At 43.4% G+C, this 25701-nt stretch overlaps 1 protein-coding gene across 1 annotated transcript in view; it reads left to right on the top strand.

Annotated features, from left to right (window-relative positions):
* Nucleotides 1-25701, top strand: part of Dock2 (dedicator of cytokinesis 2) — a 377575-nt gene that overhangs the window by 202683 nt on the left and 149191 nt on the right. The window lies entirely within an intron of this gene.

Genomic DNA, 25701 nt, shown 5'->3' with positions numbered 1-25701 from the left:
TGAACCTGCTACGTCTGGACCATATGGCTGCTTTTCCCAAAGCATTTGATTGCAGTGCAAGGCTATGAGAGCCTTAAACACATCTTCTTGCCATAGCACGTAAATAAACTGAGTAAGAGATGACCTGGAGCTTTGCTGCTTAGATGGTACATGATGTTCCTAAGGGAATTTCCCCACTTATGTCAATCAGAAATTTCTCCACTGGGGCCATTATTTTCTTCCATGTTGCTTCCCTGTGTTTCAGTGAGGGAAACTTAACTTCTTAAATAGCTTTATAAAACCCAGAAGGGTCTGCCTAGGACAGAGTCGAGGCATCGGGAAGACTCAGAGGGCTGGGCTCTGTTGTGGAGTCTTGGCTGAATTTCATATGTGGGCAGTGAACCACTTCTGCAGCCTTTTTTTTTTTTTTTTTTTTTGGAGGTATTCAACTGCGAACCATGGTCACTGCATCTGTGGGGCTGGTATTGGAGACCAGACGGTATTTATAATTAATCAAGAAGAGCCTGGAAAGAGAGAAACCATAGTCACCAAGTTCTAATCTCCTAGCTGAGTTTCCTTTGAGTGAGAGTGTCTAGGATTCAACCCGCCATCTGCCTTCTCTTAGGCCCTTAGTGAGTGAGGTGTCCTTTGGGTGTAGGGCCTTAAAACCAAATGCCTGCCTACCACGATCACTTCCTCTCCCTACAGTCACTACCCAGCCAACTGTTCTTCATCTACAAATAACTACCTTAAATATCATTTCTTTAAGGAGCCTTTACAATGACTTCCTCCTTAGCCATAGCCCTAACACCAGACCACACCATCTTAGATGTCTATGCTACATCCAACACATGAAATTGACTCAGCAATAAAAAAGAAAATATTGGCATACATCACTCAGGTGGAGCAGGAAAAAAACAAGACTGTCTCAAAAGATTGCTTTCCATGATTCCATTTGCACAGCCTTCTTGAAATTAAAACAGAATTTTAATATCATATGGATAGCTTGCCAGGGAGGTGGGTGGGAGGGGAAGTGGAGATGGCCATAATGGTATCACAGGGATTCCCTACCATCACATCCTTTAGGGCTCAAACCCAGCTGTAATTAAATAACCATTGTGCACACTTTCTTGGTGTGTATTGCCCACTAGCCAGTAACTCTAGAGGATGAAGCAGGAGCTTTTGCATTCTGGGCTTGGGTTTCCAGCCCTCCTTTGGGCTCCCTGCAGGTGCTTAGTGGGCATGAGTGGGTGGCTGAGTGAAGGACAGTTCTAAAGGAAGCAGAAGAGAGCCTGGGCATAGGCAGGGCAGGTTGAGGTCCTGGGGACTCTGCAGGGACAAGAAAACCGTGGCTTCTCCCAGCTGTGACTGACATTTACCTAAGGACAAGCTTCTTCTTGAACGTCTTCATTTTTATTGCTTTCGAAGAGATAAATGCACACAAAATTCTCCAAGGAGCATGTCCCTTGTAAGAATAACAGCCACCATTTATTGGATACTCATTTTTTACCATGCTGAGGGCTTTCCACACATTAATCATAACAACTCACATTTACTGAGTAACCACTAATGTGACAGGCGCAGTGGCAAGCACTCTAAAATTCTCAACTCGTTCACTCAACGAGAAACTCCTACATAGATGGGTGCTATTCCACCCATTTTTACAACTGATGACTCTGAGGCTCAGAAAGGTTAAATAACATGTCTGAAGATAAACAGCTAGTGAGAGAGCCAGGCTCTGACCCTAAAGGGTGAAGCTCCAGACTTTGGCTCTCTAATACTGCCCCCCTGTCTTTCCAGTATACAGTGATCTTTTTTAACCCTTACAACAGAAGGGTGGGGTATCATCCTGATTGATGAGAAAGTTCAAGGCTCTCCAAGATCAAGGAGATACAAGTTGAATCTGAATATCTGAAATTTCATGTCAGGAAGCTTCAGCTCTGTCCCCATGGGAACTGCCTGGTAGGTGGGTGGACAGATGCTGGCAGTGGCTGGAAAAATCACTCCAGGTATAAGAGAGATAGGGGACTGTCCTAACCAAGCCTTGCCATAACAAAGCAGGACAGAGAGGTGTGGCTGATGTGAATTCATAGCCTGCCTGGGTTAACCAAGAGATCTTAAAAGAAAGCGACAAATATGTCCCCTTCCCAGCACTTGGGTATCTTAGAGTAATCTGTGTGGTGCTCCATCTTGCTGAGCAGACTCAAACTCTTGGCTTCTCTACAAATAGCCCTTTGCTCCTGAAGCAGGAACTCTTGACAATATACTCAATTTCTGTTGTTTGCAGGTTCCTATGTAACAGGTAGAATGCAGCCTATACTTTTTCTCTTGGTCTTCTACTTTCTCTAAGGTTCTAGATAATCCCCTGACCTTATTGGCTTTCCTCACTCCTACTGCCTTGAGAGGATTCACTTGACCCCCCAATCCTGGGTGCATGTGTGCACCTGGTCCTAAAAGGGATTAAAGTCCTTCTGAGATGTTGTCATAAAGCTTCACATTCTAAGTGTACCTTAAACCCCATTTCTTATTCACTGAAGGACTTTACTTTTTTTAAACTGTTATCTGTAAAATGGGATGATACCTGGCAGTGACTCAGTCTCATGAGAAGTAAATGAGATAATGTTAATAAGGAGCTAAGAGCACAGCCTAGCAGGCAGGAAGTGACCAGCATGTGCTTCCTGTTCTGGTAGTGTCTGCCTGAAGCCCTGTCTCCTTGTGGGTCCCAGAGACCCTGTAGTTTTGTGTGTTTGTGGGGAGAAGGAATGTAGCTTGCAGCCAGCCATATCCATGGGCTCTGTAATCCACTGCTGGGTAAACCACCCTCTTCAGCCTTCCCAGAGCAGTAGTGTTTAAGAAAAAATGAGCAGTTTGCAAGAATCATCACCCCCGACTCACTGGCCTGAAAATCAGGCTAGTCTCTGACCATGGAATTGTCATGTGACTCCCTAAGGTGATGACCCCAGCACCCTGCATATCATACCAATCAACAACTTTAAAGTAATATGACTTTCATAGGCTTTTTAGGTCTAGTTGAATCTAGAAGTATGGTCTTTTGTGAATAAGTCTTTATGTCCTTCCATAAGTGGTTGCTTAGCCTACCTAGATACCTCTGAGGGCAGGAAGCTTGCTCCTTGTTTCATAGTCAAATAATTATTGTATATTTTTAGTGACAAATACATATTGGCAACTCACTGTGACTAAATGCTGTGTGGGTATTTGGCACTAAATCCTCAACATGACCTTTCTGTACATGATTCTTATCTTGCAAAGTGAGCACCTGAGATTGATGAGACTGTCACATGCCTGAACCTCATGCATCTAGTACCCTTCACCTTGAACTTCATAGCCTAGACCTCCCAATGCCTGTTTCTATGGATTTCATTGTCTAATTATCACTTACTGTTCATTAGCACTGTTACTCCTAGAATGTGAGCTCAGGAAGATGGAGCTGGTTTTTGTGAGTGCTAGTGTCTAGTGAGCATTGGTTACTTGCCAGGCATTGTGATGGGTGTTTTTCATTTACTCTGTGTCCTCGTGACACTCTTAGAGGCAGGTGATATCACTTTCTTGTTTTATAGATGTGGACACTGAGAAACAGAAGGGTAAGTAATTTGTCCCAAGTTTTGATTACCTGGAAAATGACAGAGCTGGCCTTTCACCTTAAGGACTGACTCTGGAGCTCAGGCTCATAAGGGCTGGGTCTTGCCAGCTTCTATAGGATTTGAATCACTCCACACAAAACCTGCAGCAGGTTTCAAACTCCCTCTATATTCTCCTCTAAAACCAGCTATTGTTCCAATTTCAGCACTGCCCTTTCTCTGGGAAAGCTATATCCCTTTTAGAAATTTTCATTTGACCTTTAAATAGAGTTGATTTTCTATTTGTAAAGATACCAGGCACTCATTATAAAAATTCAAACAACAAAGGTTATTTTATAAAGAAAGAAAAAAATCACTGGATACCTCAGCACCCAGAGCTTTATGTACCACCAACTTGGATGGGTCTATTCTTTGTGTCTCATGGTGCAGTGTGTATGCATGCTGTTTGTGTGGGTAGAATGAGGGACAAGAAGCCTTCCCTTCAATGAAGGACCTGAAGAAAGAGTAACATTATGCCTCAGATTCCTGCTATCCTTCTAACTAGGGGCAGGACTCTGTTGTGTAGTGTATCTTGATCTCTTTAAATAATCTCCATTTGATGATATTTAGATACTTCTAAATACTTGGTATCATTAATAATGCCATAGCAGCATGTTTTCTGTGTGAACCTTGACACATTTGTCTAATTATCTCCTTGGGATAAATTCATAGAAGAATTGGTAGATGAAACTAACTATATTTAACTGTCTGTTGAAATTGTCACTTTACAGCTGAGCCTTCTGGAAAGTTTTGCATTTCTGCACCCTCACCATTGTGTGAAGGAGGCCCTTTCACCAATGCCTCTGTCCTGATACTTGGGCGGTTCATGATGACTAGTTTTTTTTTTTTTTTATCATTGCTAATAAAGGAAAGGAAATGCTATATTGCATTCTTGGGTGGATGGTATTTTAAATGTTTTTAACAAGTTATTTTTAATTATGCATGTGTGTGTGGTGCACATATGAGTGAGTGTGTGAGAAGTCTAGTGAAGCCTTGGTGCTGGAGTTACAGGCAGTTGTGAGCATCCTGAAGTGCGTGTTGGAAATCGAACTCGGGTCCTCTGCAAGAGCAACAAGTGCTCTTAACAGCTGAGCCCTTTCTCCAGCTCTACATAATTTTTAAAGTGTGGTTTTGTTTTTAATTATGGGTATTTAAAATTGTTTGTCCTACACTGAGTTTGGTACAGGTAAAGAGAGGGAACTTGGAACTGAATATCTGAATCATTAGGCTAATGTGAAAATTCTGTGTCTTAGACAGGGCCTAGGAAGTTTAGGAAACAGTCTTCTCTTTCAGTGAGACTCACGTTTGTGTTCTAACTCTTCTGTCCCCAATCCCCTCTGGGCTCTTTATCCTGGGGAGTTCACCTGGCTGAAAAACCTAGCCCATGGGAGGCCTAAAGTCTCATGGGCTTTCAGCTATCCACTAATTGATAGGGAGTTCCTTTGGCCTTGGTGGTTAGAGCTTAATTAATAACCTGGCCAGAGTCCAGAATCACTCCCCAGAGTGACCCAGCATCCTGTGTATGCCTGGAGGCTGGTATCAGAGCTTATCTTTGCAATAGCTTCTAATTTTCCTTTGATGGTTGACTTACTGAACACAAACTGAATGTCTGTATTCCAGCTATGCCTTTTGCCCTCAGAGATTCAGTCAGTGTCAATTTGTTTAACAGCCAAAGCCACCCATGCCACCTCTGTGAGCTTCATACCTCAGGTTTCCTATCCAGCTCTCTGTTCTGAGTGTGTATTGGTGATACTAAAAGGTTAAATGCATAGGCTTTGACTTGTGATTGGCTTGGACTACTTGCTGGCCTGGAACATGTGAGTTGGCCTATATAAAACTTCACATAATTGTGATAATTGAAAGAGATGTCTAAAGTTGTCATTAAGTCAACACAAGCTCATTAGATATAATGTAAATAAAAGCTGAGATGTTTGTAAGTGGGTCTTGGGCCTTCTGCCTCTACTTTCAAGGGGGGAATACATGAAAGTGGTGTTCCCAGGAACCCTGCCTAAAACCCCATCACGTCCATGCTTCACACACTTTGGTATGTCCTTGTCTCCCTAGTGTCATTATCTCCTGACACTCTGCCTCTTCAACTAAACATGAAGCTCCCTGAGAACAAAATGTAGTGAAAATCTACTCTCAGCCTCCGCTCCTGGATTGGCACAGAGCAGATCTTCAGTGAATTTTCGTAGAACAAATGAATTGAATCACATAGTATCTAACTTGCCTTGCCTTCTATGTCATAAAGCAATTTTAAAATTTATTTAAGAGGTGAGATCTTGCGATGTTGCCCAAGCTGTCCTTGACTTCTTGCCTCAGTCTGCATGTCTTTAATCCCAGCACTCAGGAGGCAGAGGCGGGTGGATCTCTGTGAGTTCAAGACCAGCCTGGTCTATAAGAGCTAGTTCCAGGACAGCCTCCAAAGCCACAGAGAAACCCTGTCTCAAAACAAAACAAAACAAAAGTAAATTTGCTTCTAGCTTTCTTTCCGTCTCAATGATGTAATATCAGTAGTTCTAGAATGAATGAAATACATCCATCTTTTTAGTATATTATTATATCCCAGTATGTGACTCAGACTGAATTGGTAAAAACTTGGGGGCTGGTTAGAGGTGTTCACTGTAATGGACATGATATAAACTCTAAAGAAGAATCCATCCACATCCCTACTGTTGCAGGAAGATGAGATCCTATAATGCCACCATGGAATAGAATGGACTCTTGGGAAATGGTACCAAGTATGACACAGAGTTATAGGTGACATAGAGAAAAGATACAGTTAATTTTATGTTTATTTAACTATCAAAACACCTTTCTTTGTTAATTGGGATTTAACCTCTATGCTTAGGACCAAATTTTAAACATTTCATTTTGCTGCCATGGTTCTATTTAAGTCACTCATGTCTGTTAATGGTGGGAAGAAAGGAGTGATAAGTGATGTGTAGACAATGTCTGTGGTTGTGTTTAATACACATTTATTCATAAAATACATGGTGGAATGGGCTTGAGCCCATGGGTTGCCAATTCCCATTTTAGACACTGGGAAGCCATTGGTGAGTTTGAGCAGGAGACTCTTAATTTAATTCTTTTTCCTTTTGTACAGCTTCATTTGCTGACATGTTTGCCCTCTCCCTTCTCTTTCTGAACTGAGAGTCAGCCATGACCCTTACTATTTATGCCACATTTTCTAACAAAGTATTTTCGAATCCCACATAATCCACAGCTAGGAAGCTGGTAAGCATTGTTTCTGATTTAAAGAGAATTAGATAAATTGACCCAAGTCTCAGGGATGGGACTTGAACACACTATCAGCCTCAAGACCCTGATTCCTCATTCTGGTTTTTTATTTAGTTGGGGACATCTGTCTATTTTTATGTGGTCTTGTTTTCCTGGCTGGAGAACATATTCCTGAAGGAGAAAAAGGCATCTTAGTAGTCCCCTGTGGTCTCTGAATTTGAGGCACAGTTCTGAGTCTTTGGAAAGCCCTTTGCAGTCACTATTGATCATTCACCCCTGGGTCTTTGAATTCATTCTCTATTCCCTTCCATTTGTATTCAGTTAAGTGCTTGGTCAAATCTGTTGGCAGATGTTACTGCACAAACATCTAAAATCAAAGAGTTAATGTTATGGTCTAAATCTTTTATCCATGTTTCCAATATGGAGACTGCCTAGCACCTTTCTCCATAAGCCTTCTCAAAGAGGGGATGCATATTTGGGCTCTATCTAAAGCGATATTTCCCCTAAATGCTCAAAAAGACAAAGGAAAGTAAGTTACTCAACTTTTTGGCATTTTTTACCAAAATGGGTGAGCAGAAGCCAGAATTAGTCTCTGGAAGGTGAAGTTAAGATCCAAATTGTTTGTGTTCAATATCAAAAGAGCACAGATAATGTATACTGATGACAGGATCTTGGTTTTTGTTTTTTTTTTTTTTTTTTTTCCTCTATGCCTCACTGGACCTTTCCACACAGTTACAGCTACTTATCCTTAGGTCCCCTTTATCCAGTATCTATACCACCCTGAGAGTACTTTACATTTTTGCTCATTTTATTCTCAGCCTTGCTTTTTGGCACTTCAGTGTTCTTTACATAGTACAGTCAGATCACACAGCCCCCTCCATGTAACCCAACAAAGATGATGTCCCTCTGCACTTTACTGCAATCTAAGCTCTTACTGTAGTCTTCAAGTCCCATAGTCACCTGGACTTGCCACTCTCCTGACTCCTTCTCACCTTGCACCACTCTTCATCGGTCCTCTGTGACTTCAATCTCCTGGTCCTGGAATGCCAGGGTCATTCTCTCCACCTGGCTTTCATCTTTGTTTCTCTTTCTAAAGTGATCTTCCCCTCATCTTCGAAGGCTGACCCAGGGGTGCGAAGCCTTGGCTCCAAGGCTATTCAGACCCAGGACTCTCTCTCCTGCCCCTTTCTACCCCTCATGTCCCTCTGTATAATGGGCACTCTGTCTTCTCAGCTTGTTCATTCATTCATTTGCTGTCTATTAGCCCTCTTCATGGTAGGAATCTCTTTAAATGTTTGATTATTGAATGTTTCTTATAGACAGAGGCTTCAAGGACCAATTATTACCTTAGTAATAAAACAGAGAACTTTAAATTTTAGAACATGGGAGAATCTTATTCACCACTTCTCAAATCTCCCTTAGAAGTGGAATTGTCTTTCCAAATTCAAGCTTAAGTAGTATATCAGTATCTGCAACAGAATGAAGTAGAGCTGTTCTAGGAAAAGTGGGGAATCATAGTATCCTCCAGGCACTCTGAGCCTTACTCTTGGATCTGAGTTGTCCAAGAAAATCAAGCCTAAAAAGAGTCAATCCTCTTCATTTCATCAATGAAAAGTGGAGCTCTAAGCTGTTCCCCTCTATCTGTAAATGCCTGAAGACTAGTGTTGCTAGTGTGTATCCTAAGCAGTATGGCTCCTAGCAAATCACAGGGACTCAGGAAAACACTGGTAGAGGGGCTTAGGTAGCATGCCTAGTGGCAGAAGCCTAGTGGCATGCCTAGAAGGCTAGGGCATCATGCTCTCCATGGAGCATTAAGAGTGATGATGGTGCCATGACCTCCATCTGGGTCAGGGTCAGGGTCAGGGTCAGCCTGTGGAACCAGACTGAGGGAGAAGACCAACTCCCTGTTCCCTAAAGAGTCAGTCATGGCTTCAATTATTTCCCTAGCACTCTAGGCCACTAACTGCATTTGTCAAAGAAACCAGAGAAGAAAACTTCACCTTACTCTTCATTTTTATTCTTTTTCTCCTTCACCTTGCATTTAAAAAATAAACAAAAAATGCTTCAGGCATATAAAACAGTACAGGGGATACCATAATGAGCCCAGTGTGCTAGACAAGCTCAGCTTAGCCTAAGACATCAATGCCACAGATCAACCAAAGTCCCCACCCCCACCTTTTCCTGCCCTCTTCCCTTTAATTTTCTCTTCCTCCTCATCCCCTATTCTCCCTGTACAGTTCTTCTCTTTCTCCAACTTGACCTCACTCTTCTGTGTCCCATCTCTCACCCTCCTTTTTTTCCCACACCCTTCCTTTCTCCTCTTTCTTTCATTTTTCCCTCTCTCACCTCTTTTCCAACCATTCGTCCTGCATCTTTAATAAGTGTTTTGGATTAGTAATTCATCCTTCAGGATTTCTTTGTCATGGTGTGAGGGTACACAGTGAAGGGGGTGCTGAGCATCTATTGGGATCACCCACCTTGCAGATCTTGGGATATCAGCCATGCAGGGATTTTGCCTTGGTCTATTGTCCCAGCAAGAGGCATTGCCTACTTGTGATGGTATCTCCAGCTTGGTCTCTCAAAGGGAAAAGCTTTACTGTCACTGATGGATGGACTTGCCAGCCAGTTAGTCCAGCTTTATCTCAATCCATGAAAGAGTATTATCTTGAGCTTTGTGGCACTAAGAGTTACTCCTAGGGTCTTCCTTGGCATTTCCAGAAGCATTTCCACCTCATCATATGACTGGGGAGCCTCTCCTACTGCTGTTTTCTTAGGTTATATCACTTTATCTTTAATTTGCCTTTGATTTATTCTTTATGTGACTGCACACTGGGGGAGCTGCCTATTCAGACAAGTAAAAGAACTGAGGGCTTTTGGAGGAATACTTGGAGGAGTAACTGTGTCAGGGCAGGAATGAGTGACAGTGTCCCACTCCCCTTCTTTCTCCTCTGAAGACAAGTAGCCCACAGCAATGACTTGTATTACTTGAAAGGTTCCCTCTGAGGCTACAGGATAGCTAAAGTCACCCCTAGGTCAATGTTGAGTTTCTGTTTCCATGACGGGTGGGATCCAGTTGTGTTAAGAAAGGCTGGAAACACTTCCTCTACCTCAGGACCATTTCATTTGGTTTTGTGACACTGAAACTGTTCTCCTCTTATTAGTTTTATTTGTATTTGGTGGTCTCAACCTATACATTTTCTAAGTGACCTCTTCTGTACCAAAGAACCCTTTGCTCTTGTTTTGACAAGCCTATGTACCTGATTAAAACATTAGTCCTAGGATTGAAAATGAGAAAGACTTCTGCAGCCCTTTGCTCCTCAAACAGGCTCTGCTGATGCTCTCAAAGCCTTCAGAGGTGGCTCATATGTGCCTCCCTTCAAGGTCTTACAAACAAGGCCTTATCCCTGCCATTTCACATCTTAGAAAACTGCAATGGTGAGGAAAGACTTGACCAAAATGTCTGGCAGGACCACGAGAGCTGCAAAACTTGATTCGATTTGGGAACTTCCATGGGAGCTGGAGGAAGCTGAGCACCCATTGTAGAATCATTAGAAGGACTGCAGTGGGCTTGGCAGGAACCCCCCTCCACCCTGACAGATAGAGACAAATGGCAGCCATGCATTCTGCAGTGTACCATCCACTGTTGTACTGCAGAGTACTGCTGGGAACTGCAGTGATTTTCCCTCTTCTGGATCCCTGCCTACACTGCAGAATTTTCACAAGAGGAAGGAAGGGGTAGTTTTACGGTAGGAACTCATCCCAGAAGAACAGAGAGCTCAGGGCAGCCAGCCATTGGCAGAAGCACAAGACTCTGCTGCCATTAAAGGGCTACACTTTGTTCCTGAGAAAGCCAATAGTATACCACAGCACAGATGCTGCAAAGAGTGGCTACCATTCACACCACCGGTCTGCACTGGACTATGTCTAAGAGGCCTTATTGAGAGCTATAGCAAACCCCAAGTACCATTTAGAGAAGTAAGGAAATAAAGCCTTGAGGGAAAGGGCTGCTCTGGGTGCCCCCAGCTTTGGTGCTGTGGTTCCTAGAACTATCTCTGCCTTCTTGCGATCTGTTTCCTCCTCTTTTTGACCCTTTCCTGATCTTCTCTACCATTGTGGGACATGTTCTCCATTCTAGTTCATAACAGAAGCCCTGCTTGTCTTTCACGTGAGATGGGACCCCTTCTATTTATTACTTGTATGATGACTCCACGGTGTTTGCATAATAACAAGAATGTCCAGCTTGGGATAAATGATTTTTTAAAAGCCTCATATGTAAACCTTCTCATTCCCTCTCTGTCTTCTTGTAAATCGAAGGTCATGTGGGCAGAACAAGCCACTGCTAGTAGTCTAGGTCAGCCCCAAGCCTATTTGTCACTAGGATGGAGAAAAGTTATGTGCTGATGATCTGTCTGGGGACAAAAGGGTGAGTATTCCTCACTCCTAGACATCCACACTCATCTGACTGTCCTCCTCCCTGACTGGCATGTGGGATATAAATCTGCTAGTATGTCTTGGTCTTCTCTCACCCTCTCTCTCTTTGGCAGTAGGGTCATACTCCCTGTAGCCCATCAGTGTTCTATTAACCTAGACTCCAACTACAGGCCTTTACCTTTCCTCTATATCCCTAGTTATATCCACTACCCGACTTTCAACCCATCTCTTTGAGTAACACCCTCTGACTACTTGGTGAGGTTTGTCCCTGAGGAGAAAGTCCTGTATTCACACACACCATTCCTTGCAAAGTAGCTCAGGATAAATTCACTCATATCTGTTGGCCTAGTTTCCCCATTTGGCAATGTCTGGCACACAGTAGGTTGTGAGGACCACTAGCTCGGCTACCTTTCTTCCTATCTTCTGGCCTAGAGATTGTCCCTTGTTGTTCCCCTCCACATCCTTGTGTGGGGACTTCAATGTGTTGCCTTAGTAGATACTTTATAATGCAAAGGATGCTGTCTTGAACCAAGCTGTGGCTATGTGCCACAGTCCTTGCTGGGCTGTTGACTGGGGGTGGCCTCTGTTTCCCAGAGCTGATCTGAGCCAACTGGCTGCCTAGGGACACAGAAATTGGCAGGCGATCCCAGCACTTCAGACAGATGGTAGGGAAGCTGACACCATTGCTGCTGGGTAGTCAGTCAGTTATGAGCAACTCCAGCAGCTCACAGCAGCCTTCTCAAGGGAGGGGTCCAGAGTCTTTTGGGTCCATGTCTGCTGTGAATGGCTTGCATCATCTGAACCCAAGAACCTCTAAAGTACAGCAGAGGTGTAACAGTTTAGGTAGTGAAGGCCAATGGACAGACATTTTCGTTCTGAACACCAACTACCTGGGTTTCTGTGCTAGCCCTGCTGATTTCTATGTCCATTTTGGAGGGTAAATTGCTCACATCCCTGTGCCTTAATTTTCTCAAATTCATGTGTGGCTAATATTATTCCTTCAGAAGCCATCAGAGAGCTTTAAATAAGGGGACACACTCATAAAGCCATCAGGAAAGTGCTGATCAGGTCAGAAGCATTCAATACAGCTTGGTGGAAATTCTCATTACTCTTTGGTGGCTTTATCTTTAGGATCACTGGGAGACAAGCAACAAAGTGATTTCTTATCATCTGTAAAGCACACAGTGAGTGTGGGAATTGATGACAGAAGTGCAAGTATAAGGTTACTTAGAAGAAAACACAAAATAAAGTCCAAAATGGCTACTCTATGACTGTTGATAGGAACAGGAAGTAAAAAGTAAAGTTAGGAGAGAAACATAAAATTTGATTTGATCTTCTTAGTAAAGCAAGCGAAGGGGGAAACATCCTATATCTCAGTTCTGAGAAGGCTATTCTATTTTGTAACCTTGAGGTCTGAGAGAGATAGTTGTAAGTATATTGATCATGAGCATTTTCATAGATCTAAAATTTCGGGGCTGAACTCTGACAGAAGGAGTTTTGAGAGATTTTAGGAAGACCAGAGTGACAGTGATGGAATGTGAGAGCTTTCCCTCAGAGGAGAGCAAAGAAGATGGAAGGTTGCTCTATGATATCTCCGGAGAACTACAGCCTCAACGCTGAGTTCCTCAGAGGTCAAGTGGAATTCCAGCAAAAGCAGTGTCTCCAGTGATGACCCAACACCGGCCCACAGCAGGGAGCTTCCCATTTTTGCAAGCATTTGTTTGGAAGGCAGGGCCATGGGAGAAAGCTCACAGCATTGCATTGTCTGAGGATATAAAATGCCTTTTTTTTTTTCTTCTTGCCTCTTTTGTTCTCCCAGTTGAAGGGAGAGAGGAACATGTCCTCCTCCCTTGAGTGTGGGTTAATATCTTTGACAAAAAACATTCACTATAGAGGCGCCCTTACAGGCCAAGGAAAAGGCTGCCAGAGCCACCACATCACTGTCTCACTGTTACTCATCATGAAATACATCATGGGGTCCACAGTAAAGTTGTAGAAGCAGTCTCCTGTGAGAAGGGATGGTGTTACCTGCTGCTTGCCTTCTCATATGTTGCTTTTCTGATGAGTACTAGCTGTTGGAAGCATCTGCTGGGGGTGGGGGACACTTTCAGCTGGGACTTCATGGACAAGTGTATAGCCCCAGGGCTCCCATAACCCAACCCAACTCCGCTGTACCCAAGTTCTCACTAACTGGTCTGGTATCATCTCCTCCCTCACAGGCAGAGCCATCCTCACTCAGCACCATGTGGCTAGTGTCTGTGTGCTACCAGACAGAAATGCCATGTGGTTAGGAGCAGGCTTGGGGGCCTAAGTGTGTTTAACATTTACCTCCCATTTACTAGGTCTGTGGTCTTAGCCAACCTATTATAATTTTTTCAAGACCCTGTTTTCTTCTCTGAAAAATGGTATGATGAGTTCTCACTACACACACACACACACACACACACACACACACACACACACACACACACTACATGCATAATTTAAGCTAAGTGAGATAGACTCTGTCTTATCTACTCCATCATGAGGCAGCAAGCTATTTCTTTTAGGTGTTAAAATAGTAAACATTTGTAGTTTTGTAGGCCCTGTACTCTTCTGTCTCAACTATTCATCTCTGCCAATTATAACATGAAAGCCAAGAACAAAGTATCAATGAACGAGCACAGTATGTTTCAATAAAACTTTATCTATCTAACAGGTAGCCATGATTCTGGGCTATAGACTGTGTTTCCCCATACAAAACAGGAATGAGCAGCCATCAGGACTGGGGAAGAAGCCAAAGAAGGTAGAATGGTGGTTTTAACAGAAACACCTGGAATTTCAGAGCTAGGTCTAGGTCTGGGTTCAAACCTGGTTTGGGTAAATCCTGTGTGTTCTGAGCCTCATTTTACTACAACATGAAAATTCATGATGACAAGTAAAAAGGATCTTTATCCCAAATAGCTGATGTGTGGGCTGGAAGATGAGGCATGGTGCTAGGTATTTAGTGGCATCTCAAAAGCATTAGTGAGGATGATGGTGACGGTAGCATTAAAGTCAACTAAGGAATAGGTTACTCTTTCCCCATAGCAACACAGTGCAGCTACTTTAGCAGAGTGTTGGATCCCAAGAGAGTTGTGGGGGTGAGGGATTGACTCTCTTTGAGGGGGTGGGGTAGACCCCAAGCCAGTTGTGATAGGACTACAGAAGGAGAGCCTGCATACCAGTGACTTAGAATTCCCACACCCCATCAGCACCAGAGCGCCAGAGTTGATAGATGACGCAAGTCAGATACAAGCCTCACATTTCCCTCCCACTGTTCTCCAGTAGATCTGAGAACAGCAAGGTCAAAAGATCAGTCTTAGAGAATATGAATTTTTGTCGCAGACTGTGCAGAGCTGCCTGGGGACAGGTTTGGAGCAGCCCTGGGAAGCCCCTTAGTGCTGCATTGCTTTGCTTGATATTAGTGTCCTGGAAAGAGAGCTGTCTGCATTGCACATTGTGTTGGAGGACGATTATTGCTGTCAGAGGTGAGGCTCACAGTGTCCCTTCCCACTCCTTACTGGTGCACGAAGGCTGCCTAACGAATATGTACACCCAGTGTGCAGACTGTGCTGTCAGTCTGTCCATTTGTCTATATTCCAGAAGGTTTTTTTTTTTTAACACTTTCTTTGCCTTAGATTTTCTTGAATGGGAGGGAATGGATTCTCAGAGTCCTAATTAATGCTATCAAGCCTCTGCCCTGATCATATACTAATGGGTATTGATTTTCACTTATGTCATCTCCCTCCACTAAAATCATGAGAGTCTCACATTTTTTTTTTCTATCAGGGACCCTAATATTAAACCCACAAGCCTGCTTTCCTATTTCTCACCACTTCTCCTCTTTTCTATAGTTCCATTAAGTTCCCATTATTTACCAAACATTATATTCAACACCAGAAACACCTTTCAGCACCTGAGAGAGATGGGCAGTAAAAGACAGGGTGTGAGAAGATGGTCTAAGCAAGGTCAGGTGTGCTATGAATGTCTCTTTTGCTGGGTCCCCAAGCTGGCTTAGATACAACAAGCCTCTGACCATCCTGTCTGATGGAGGGGAAAGCTCAGCTGAGATTTGAGAATGGGGACAAGTTCAAGTGGTAAAATGAGAAGGACACAACAGCTCTAGAGGGGATGCCTTCCACAAAGATGAAGAATTGGGAGATCTTCCTTCCATATGACCTTGGTGGTTTGGGTGGGACTGAGGAAGGTGGCAAATGTCTGGAGAAACCTGGCTGGTAGGAGACCCGGCATGACAGACTCTGTAGATTAAACAGGTCTTCTGGAACTACTCCCAGCATGTGAAAGCAGAAGCAAACTGTCCATGCAGGAAGCAGGCTTAAATATCAATTCTCTCGGCCCTTGCTGTAATTATTTCAAGAGTATTGTCTGCTTGGTCTGCTGCTACCAAATGGAAAGTGATTAGCAGTATTACATGTCTTTGATGAATGAACTGATAGAATAAACTGATTTTGACTTAGTGTGTAGAAGTTGATATCCACTATCTCTTAATGCTTGGAGTTGGGGTGGGGATGGGGGGGGCGGCATTAACCAAAGAGGATCATGAGAGGGAGAAATAGGAAAACATTTTCTCTTGTTATTGGAATTCTGACAAAACATGATCTGGAATTGAACTGCAATCAAAGCGGCAAACAGAAAGAAACCAATAGTAAGTTAGCCATTTGTCTAGCACCACATTCCATCTTGGAATGTATCCAGTATGTCACACAGTCGTGGTCCTGCCCACTAAGTGTTTAGAGTAGGCTAGTAAAATGTCATAGAGGGTAAAGGTGCTTGCTGCCAAGCCCTGTGACCTGAGTTCAATCCCTGGGACCCACATAGTGAAAGAAGAGCAACAACTCCACACATGTGTTCTCCAACCCCCACATGGCACATGTCCCCTCCCCTAATGAATACGTTTTTTAAATGGGATAAGCTTCATAATAGGTTAGTTGTTCTGGGCGATGCTGGAGGAAATTACTTTGATATTTGTTGCATTGGGAAGCAACCTTCTGGGACAATTAGCCTGATGGAGTTAGATAGCTTATAGGGCTACAGGAGGCCCTGACCTTCTTAGCTATGTAATATGATGTGGCACCATGTTTGCTTCTATCTATTGGAGTGGGAACCACATTCTTTTATACCAAAGCCTGGGGACAGTTTCTTGCTCTAGGACCTGGAATAGGGTGATGTGCACTGTGCTATCCCAGGGGCACACTGCATTGTATGAAGTACCTGGATGCCCATGTGCTCCATATTTCCATGTCAACGGAACAAAGAGATTGAATCTGAATATCTGAATCTGTAGTGAATGTGCCAGCATGAGAAACACCACCCTAAACCATGACAAGTATGAACATGGCAGGATAGCATAACCCTGCTACTCATGCTGCCATTCTAACTGGCACTCAAAAGTCCAGTGAACTACCCAGAAGAGCTTCCCCTGGAGGGAGAACACAGGAACAGTTGGCATCCCTGAGCATGTTTTCTCTGAAGACTGTGGCTGCCTTCTCACCACATCCTCACAAACACAGCGACACAATCATAACATGCTGAGGCCCAGAGGAGTAGAGACTTTGCCAAACCCCTACTGTGGCAAGTAGCACAGCAGGGTTTAAATCAGGGACTTAGGGTCCACAACCCATGCTATAACTTAATGTGTGACTATATAGCAAGAGGCCATCAGCCACTCAAGTCAGGAGATATGGTCCTTTGAAGAGGGAAGTCTTAACTTGGGTTGAGACACATTAAAAGTCCTATACTTCCAATGCTCTGGGGGATACATGCCATCAAGTTTCCAGGAGGTCATCCAGAAACTGGGTTTCAGGTATGAAGCTGTGTTTCTGTTTGACTGTGGAGAGACCACTCCTATTGCTCTTAAAATTCCCCTGGAATTCCTTTCTGAGCATCCTAGTTCTATAGGAAATAAATCTAGTCTGGGGATATATCAGTGAGCTCAGACATTCCACCAGAGCAAGCAAAGGACTGGATTAATACAGAGTGGTTAGAGGTGAAGGTGCTATGGGAATTCATGGGCCTAGCAGGTCTCTATGATATCTTGTAGTGATGTGGGTATAAGAGGCTGGGAGAGGCATTTTTTTTATTTATCATTTTTTATTTGAATTACAAACAAGATTAAATTACATGACAATCCCAGTTCCCTTCTCCCTCCCTTCCTCCCCTACTACCCCCAAACCAAAACCCTACCTATCACATATCCTTTCTTCTAATCTATACCTGACTCAACCTTTCTGCTCCCTCATGACCTCTGCATCCTTCCTCTTCTTCTCTTCTCATTCTTGCAGCTCCCTCCCCCCTCTTCCCATGCTCTCAATTTGCACAGGGGATCATGACCATTTTCCCTTCTCCAGAGGACAAAGTTTGTCTCTTTTAGGGTCCTCCTTGTTTACTAGTTTCTCTGGCAGTGTGGATTGTAGGCTGGTAAAATGTCTAAAATCCACATATGAGTGAGTACATATCATGTTTGTCTTTTTGTGATTGGATTACCTTGCTCAGAATGGTTTCTTCGAGTTCCATCCATTTTCCTGCAAATTTCAAGATTCCATTGTTTTTTTTCTGCTGAGTAGTACTCCATTGTGTAAATGTACCACATTTTCTCTATCCATTCTTCAGTTGAGGGGCATCTAGGCTGCTTGGGAGAGGCATTTCTATAGCAGGCCTGTGGAGTTATCACATTGCCAAGGAGCAGGGCAGTGGGGGCAGGGATTCACTTCAGGAAACAGTAGATGCAAAGGCATCCAGGTATGGAAATAGGACAGGGCTCCAAGAAAGAGCCGCTGAAAGGGCATCCTGGCTGGATACATAAGGAAAGAGATGTGTCTGGCCCTCTGTCCTCTGGAGAGTTTGTAGGAGGGAAGGCAAAGGGAAAGCCTTCCTGAGGTGGTCTGCATCCTCAGTTCTTTTCTTTGGTTAAAGTTATACTGACCTAAGTGATCATTGGTCCCTAAAACCCACAGGACAGCATGAAAAGCGCTACCTGAGACGCTGGGCTTGTAGGATGCTGGAGAATTTAGGAGCCCTGTGAGCATCTGCTTTATCATTTGTAGGGAGACTTCTCATTCAGCTTCTCTTTCTAGTGAGGGTGCCTCTATCAGTTGAGAAGAGTCCCTTCATTTAAATGGAAAGTGATAGTTTGATGGAAACTGGCAGTGGTCTCAACTCACCAAACACAAGCTGGATTGATCATACCAAAATTTCAATTGGCAATACTATATAGAGCTAGTTGGCATGTTTATTAATCCCACATCACTCTGAATAGGAGATATCTCTATGTAAGAGAGCCTATGCAGAGCACAGAGCTTTACAGTTGCTCTCTAACAAAGGCAGTTCATGGAAGAAAATGGCCCCTGAAACCGGGTAGACCCAAGGTTGAATCCCAACTCTACCATTTTCCATCTTTGACAAGCTATTGACCTTCCTCAGGCCTCAGTTTCTCATTTGCAATGTTAAAATAGCAGTTGAAATCCTCTCACTTGGCTGTAGGTCACAGTGAAATGAGGCCATACAAGACACGGACATATAGGTTTTTCTAAAGTGTGTTTAGTAAGAGCTCTGAACTCAGATGCCTTCAGAGTAACAACAGAAGCTACAGCCTGTGACTGGATGAAATCTAGGTCCAATATAATCAGAGCCAACAGTTCTTTGAAAGAAGCTAGAACTTGTGTGAAATATACCAGCCTTTAAAATGTTGGTGACTGTTTTAGTTTTTAAATCACTTAAGGGCAAACTAAACCCATCTAAAAGCCGTCCTTTGCAACCTCTGGATTTTATTTTCTGCAAAGAACTGATTTAAACCTGGGTCCTAGATGTGAATAGCCTGGGGCTGTCTGCTACAAAGCTGAGCAGGCTGTGGCAGGTTGAAGGCAATGAAATGCCCTAGTCTTCTGGGGCATCATCAGGCCCTGGGTATAAGCTTGTAGGATATCCACAGTCAACTCAAAATAGAGATGGATGGGATGTGGTGTATAGGCACCAGAGTGAAGTATCCCCTGAAGGTAGTCAGCAGAATGGCAGGATCTACATCCTGAAATTCCAAACCATATATTCTGTGCTCATTCTAGTTGCTGCTTTCATTTGATATGCAATATCTGCCCCAACCTCCACCCCAATAGGCTCATGTTTTGAATGCTTAGTACCTAGGTGGTGGCATTATTTGGGAAGGTTCTAGAAACTTAGGAGGTAAGGACAAGCTGGAAGAAGTAGGTCACTAGGGATGTTGTCTTTGGAAGTATATTATCTCTAGCTGCTTCCGGTCTTGCTCTCTCCTTCTAGGACCCACATAATATGAACAGCTATGCCCAACCACATGCCCCTGCTGTCCTGATGCTCTGCTGAGGATTGAGGAGCCATTGGCTGTGGACTGAGTCCTCTGAAAACATGAGCCAAGATGACTCTTTGCTCCTTTAAGTTGTATGCTTGATAGTCACAGTAACACAAAAATAATCAGCATAGCTATGATTGGCCTCTCTGTCATTTGGGGACCTGAATAAAATGAGAAAGCCTTGAGGCAACTATAGCAGGGCAGGAAGTTATCACACCCCAACAAAGGCATATCTAAACACCCATTTAGAGAGTCAATGTGATTTCATAATACCTAGTCTTTTGAATTTGAAAACGTTGGTACTTTGGATCTGAGGCTCCACATGTGCAGATCCAAACAATTGCTTGTCAAAAACATTCAGAAAAGTCTATTACATTTATAGCAAACATGTCCAGACCTTTCCCCTTGTCTTTCTAACAGGAGCAAATAGTTCAATGGTTGATAAATTAACTTACAGAAGGCATGTGCCTAAGCAAGTGTTCAAGCAGGGATCATCCAGTCAGCAGCCACTCCTGGCCAGCTTGCTTTATTGTCAGAAGCATTCCTGCCTTTAAGTTCTCCTAGGAAGACTGTGGGGGCGTTGAGGTGTGAAGTAGAGAGACACTGGGCAGCTCCCACCTACTGCTGGAAATGTGCTTAGGGTGCTGAGAAAACAAATGCTATGAAGAGAGAAATGAGACCATTCCACAAATGTCTCAAGTCCTTTGTAGAGGCAGCCACTGCTCTGCTGACTAGGAACATGGCATTGAGTGGAATCACCCCTGCCCCCACCAAGCTACAACCTGTTCAATTCCTGCAGTGGAAAGATGCAAACCACGTAAGAATTGAGAAGTTGTCAATGAAATGGAGCAAAAGATATGGCTACAAATAAGCCTGAAACCCAGGCATGAGGGTTGCTCAAGGAGTTCTGGCAATGATGCCTTTGTTTGTTTGTTTTGTTGAGTTTGTTTTGGTTTTACTTTTGTTTCTTTTTCCTTATTGCCAAGGATCTGATTTTGCATCTGGTCATGCTCATTAGTAGGGATGCAGAGGCACACCGAGGTTCTGAGTTTATACCCACAAGCCCCATCCTAGGAGAAGCTCTGCTTTCACAGGAGGCAGAAGCAGCATGCCTTTCCAGAAGGGCACTCTGGGAAAGATTCCCTGGCCACTTCTCTGTTTACTCTGTTGGGATTAAGTGCCTAATAATTGGGCTCATGCCGAGAAGCAGCTAGAGTTTGTAGCTTGTGTGATTGGAACAGTTTAGAAAGTCAAAGTAGTTAATGACAACAGTAACTACCATTTAGTGAAGACTAGTTGCCAGGCATTGTAGTAAGTGCACTGCTAGCATTATTCAATTTAATTCTCCTAGAAACTCTCCCGTTTGGAAGTGCAGTTATCTCTGTTTCACACAGGAGGAAATTAAGGCTCTGAGAAGTCAAGTCCTCACTCAAGGTCCACACTGCTGGAAAAGTGAACCAAGGCTGACTAGCTCTAGATCTGTGGTTCTCATCTAGGGGGACTCTAACCATCCATACCAAGTGGTATTTTGCAAACTCTGAAAACATTTTTAGTTGTCACTCCTAGGAGGGGGTTTTCACTGACACACCTATGTAGACACCAGTCTACTCTGCTCTGGACGTCCTACAATGCACAGGACAGCACATCCCCACTCCCACATCAAAGAATGACTTCAGATGCCAGTAAGGCCAACAATGCAGCCCTGATGTGGAACCATAGTTCTTACAACCATCACCAACCTGTATCATTCTGAATCTCACAAAATAGTCCTAGTCTCCCCTGAAAGGTTGCTTTTAACACCTCCACTTGCTCTGACCTCATCTGGAAGCTGCAATGGAGCAATTTAGATCAAGCCATTCCCAGATAGAGCTTTCAGTGAACAGCAGAACGAGGGAAACCCCAGTGGGTTTTGCAGCCCCATTTCAGGTTCAAGTTCATGAATGCCAGAAAGTAACTCATTAGAGTCTTACAGACTGCAGGACAAATGTTAATAGCTTCACCTTTAATTTAAGCTAGGCTTTATTTTTATAGCTGGTCTTTGGGTAGCAACTAGATTTATTAGGCATTTTTAACAGCTGAGGTAAATCAATGAAAGCACAGGAGCATGCAATTTGTGTTATTTGCAAATATAAAATTCAGTACTTACACAGACACCCACATAGGTAAACAGGCACGCTCACATGTGCTCTCTGAATATAGCCCAAATTTTAAAACTGTGCCCAACTCAAACATTTGAACCTTTGGATGTAATCCCCAAATTATGAAATGGGCAAGGGTTAAAGCAGATAAAAAGGAGATCCCAAATCGAGTTCTACCTGTTGGGAGCTGAAGGGGCATTTCACAAAGCATAGCACTTTGGATGGCACTTTTGCCAATCCGTAAGGACAAGCAACATAATGAATGTCAGTATTATGACCAGTGTTGAAAAACTAAAGGGACTGCAAGCTAGTCTCATCTACTTTTATAGTTTCCTCTATTCTTGTCAGTGCCGGTGCATTGGGCATCTCCTGTTGCATTTCACTTTAAAATGAGTTCTGAGGCATTCATCCCACTCTATAGATGAGAATTCAGGTTCTGAACATTTGGAAACATGTTCAAGGTCACGGAACTTAATTCTGGCATAAAGCACTCCTGCATCAAATGTGAGCAAGACCAAGTCAGTTAATCTACCTAAAAGGCTGATGGTGGAAAGATGAGAGCATCTGTGAATAACCTAATCACCCAGACCATGTCTACTAGCTGAGGCCATGTTCTTCATCACTTGACATGTTTATAATATAGAAGCTGGGTACCACATGAAGCCATTTACATTTACCTTGATTAAAATTCAATACAATTAAAACTCCTGTTCCTAGTCACAGGAGCCAGCCACCTTTTATGTGCTGATAGCCAACTGCTGCTAGTGGCTGTCACATGGAACAGTACAAGATATTTCCCCCTATTAAAACACACTGGATTAGAGAGATTAAGGAAATGGGGGTATGTATCTAGTATCTCAGGAAGATTTAGAAATACGCTATTCAGTCTGTAATGATACAAACAAAACAAGTATAAACCTCTAAGACTTTTGCTTTTGAAGAAAGGAATTCTAAGGGTTGTTGTGGACCCTCAGTCAGGTGACAAGCAAGGGACACTGTTTTCAATGCTCATTCTCATCCAGTCCTCTGGGGAGAACTGTTAGTCCCATTGTGTGGTTGAAGCCTCTGAAGTTCAGTCACATAACCAACATTTGTGTATTCTAAGTAGCAAAACAGAGATGCAAACTCAGGTTTGCTCTCCAACCCTACATACCCCCTTTACTCGCTATGTAGACCTCGGTTCTCAATGCACATAGAACTTTTGTCTCTCAGTGTCACCCTGAGTCAAGTACACAAGTTCTGTCTGAGTGTGTAAGCCATGGCAGAACACACAGGAATACTCCCTTTTCTTGATCCTAATTCTCTCAGCCTTTGCTTCCTTGCCACACAGCTGGCACTCAGACAGTATGCACCACAAAATGCCACTCAGCTTCTGCCACCAGCGTTGTTGTTTTTAATGACTGCAAGTCACCAGGGTGCCTTTCTCCCAGCATTTGGAAGAGGTTCAGCATGGAATGGTCCTGATGACACTCAGTGTTTACTCTTAATGGCACCAAAGCCTCAAGGCTCATCCATGTCTAGGGCCTTGTGTTAACTGAGACATATGTTCTCACAATACATACTCCTGGCCCAGATAGCTTTCACAGTTCTATATGATCAGAATCCCAAATGCACATCCAGAGCCTTCCCATTTACAAGGGAGGTGCGTCACCAGACAGACACAAAGTCTCTAAATGTGGCCATCTAAATGAAGCAGGATAGTTTTCTAAGCAGTCTGCCTCATGGACTGTGTAGGAAAACTTTCTTTTGTACCTTGAAATTACAAGTAGGCAAGGTCACCATAAAGTCATTTAAAAGTGCATCTCAAGACAGCTTGATGGCAGAGGACCTACTACTCCTCCCTGTTGATTTATGGCTTGCTTTACACTTTTTTCTTTTAAAAAGGCCAGCAGATAGATTGCACTGCCTGTGGTGGGAGACACGCTCACCTTTTCTGGGGCCTGATTCATCACACATCACTGACCTGCTTTTGGCACCATTCCCTCTGTGCATAGCGAGCTCCCCTGAGGTCACAGCACTAAATGTTTAGCACTCAATGAAAACAGTATGCCATGTTCAACCAGGTGACCCAGGAGGAGGAATGGAAATGAAGTCCCCAGAATGACCCATTACACCTTTAGCCACAAGGCTTAGGAAGACAGGCTAGCAATTTCTAATGGGCTCCCAGAGGCATCTGAACTTGGGGCTGTGAGTTTTAAGGTTACTTTCCAGAGAAATATGGTGGGTGTCTCCTTGTTTCTGGTCGGGCAACCAGTGTTTGTCACTCTGGGGCAGAGCACTGTGTCTAGTTTGCCTTAATAGTTTATCATCCAGGCTAGATTAGCCATTTGCTCCCAAGAGATTATCCTAATAAGGACCAATTTCTAAACCCCGTATCTATTTGAGATATGAGTCATCTAGGCATAAGAATGACAAGCAGAACCCTGAGGTTTTTCCAAGACACCCAGAAAATACATTTCTATATCCATAGATGCTTATTGGTCCAGCAAAGGGCAGCAACTGTTGTGGCTGCAAATCTAGGGACCTAGCATCTTTCTAGGTTTATACTGTCACTGATGTTTTTATTTTAGTTTATTGTCAATGATCCCTAGTCCATTAATTTATTTAATAGGTCAAATACATGCTATACTTAGGGAAAATGATTAAAAGGGATTATTATTATTTGTTTAAGAACTGCATGTCTTCCTCAGGTCCCTATTAAGGCTATGCTGTATTCCGTGCACATCTAGGTCTTGTACAAACCGTTGTTTATGAGAGAGCCCTCCCCCACTCCCCGCCACCACCTTTTTTTGTGTGGGGGGTGCACAACATTGCAGAGGCACCAACATCTGCTCCCACTCTGCTGAGCTGTTCATCAAATTACCATCCTTGTCCCATCTATGGGATGTGTAATGTGGCCAGTGACATTTTTCCAAGTCTGTTTATTACCTGCTAGTGAGCATTCCTCTGAGACAATCTGAGGTAAAACTTTAGGAGTGATTATGCTTTATGAGGGCATAATGCCCTTCAGGTTTAATTTCACACGATACTAAACCAATGCTCACGTTCAGCTCATTTTTGTCTGTGTTCATGTAAAAGGGCACAATATTAAAGTTGCCTGTAATTAGCCCAGAAGTCCATGCCACACAAATGGTGCAAATTAACTTCAAGTCCTTTGTCTGACTGCAAAACCAATAAAAGACAGAGAGGTGGCATGCTAGGTCGCCAGCTCATAACAACAGGTTCCTTGGAGGCCTAGAGACAAGAAAAGAAAATCAAAGGAGGGAACTATATTCTACTCCCCATGGGGGAGTCTTCACCACTCATGCCCCCTGGGGACTGTGAGTGGTGTTCCTGCTTTCACTTCCCATGATACTTTCTGGGTAGGAGCTGTCTTCTACCCTTATCTCTGAGTTGGGGGCAGGGCACAAGCTTGCTTATACCTTCCAATCTAGAGAGCCACCAGAGCCCCTTGCTCTTCTAGGAGCACCTGCTGAAAGACACAATGATAGGAGGCTGCCAGGCTGTGAAGACAGGGATATAATTGTGCTTTTCTTCTCTCCTGACACCTTTTGTTTTGTGTTTTAGTCATAGGCCAGGCTGGCCATTCCTTAGTTTTGATTAGGAAATGTATTGGCTTCCTTGGAGAAAGGAATATAAATATTCTCTTCTTACCTTTTGGCTTCCAAGATTCTTGCTCTACTTTCCAGAGTAAGAGTCATAAATAATTTTAGCCACACACAAATTCACTTTTTGGTATTAGAGTTGTGTCTGCATTCCATGTGTATGTTCTCCTAGAAGCTTCTGGAACCACCAGCATTCTCCTCTACATTAACTACTGCAACAAAGAACTTTGCACATTGTGACTTGTCCCATCTAAACAGAATCTTTAGGTGCAACTGTATGGGGTAGTGTGTGTGTGTGTGTGTGTGTGTGT

This window comes from Cricetulus griseus, chromosome 7 (assembly GCF_003668045.3).
Source record: "Cricetulus griseus strain 17A/GY chromosome 7, alternate assembly CriGri-PICRH-1.0, whole genome shotgun sequence".
Lineage (NCBI taxonomy): Eukaryota > Metazoa > Chordata > Mammalia > Rodentia > Cricetidae > Cricetulus > Cricetulus griseus.
This window is presented reverse-complemented; position numbering and strand designations above follow the sequence as displayed.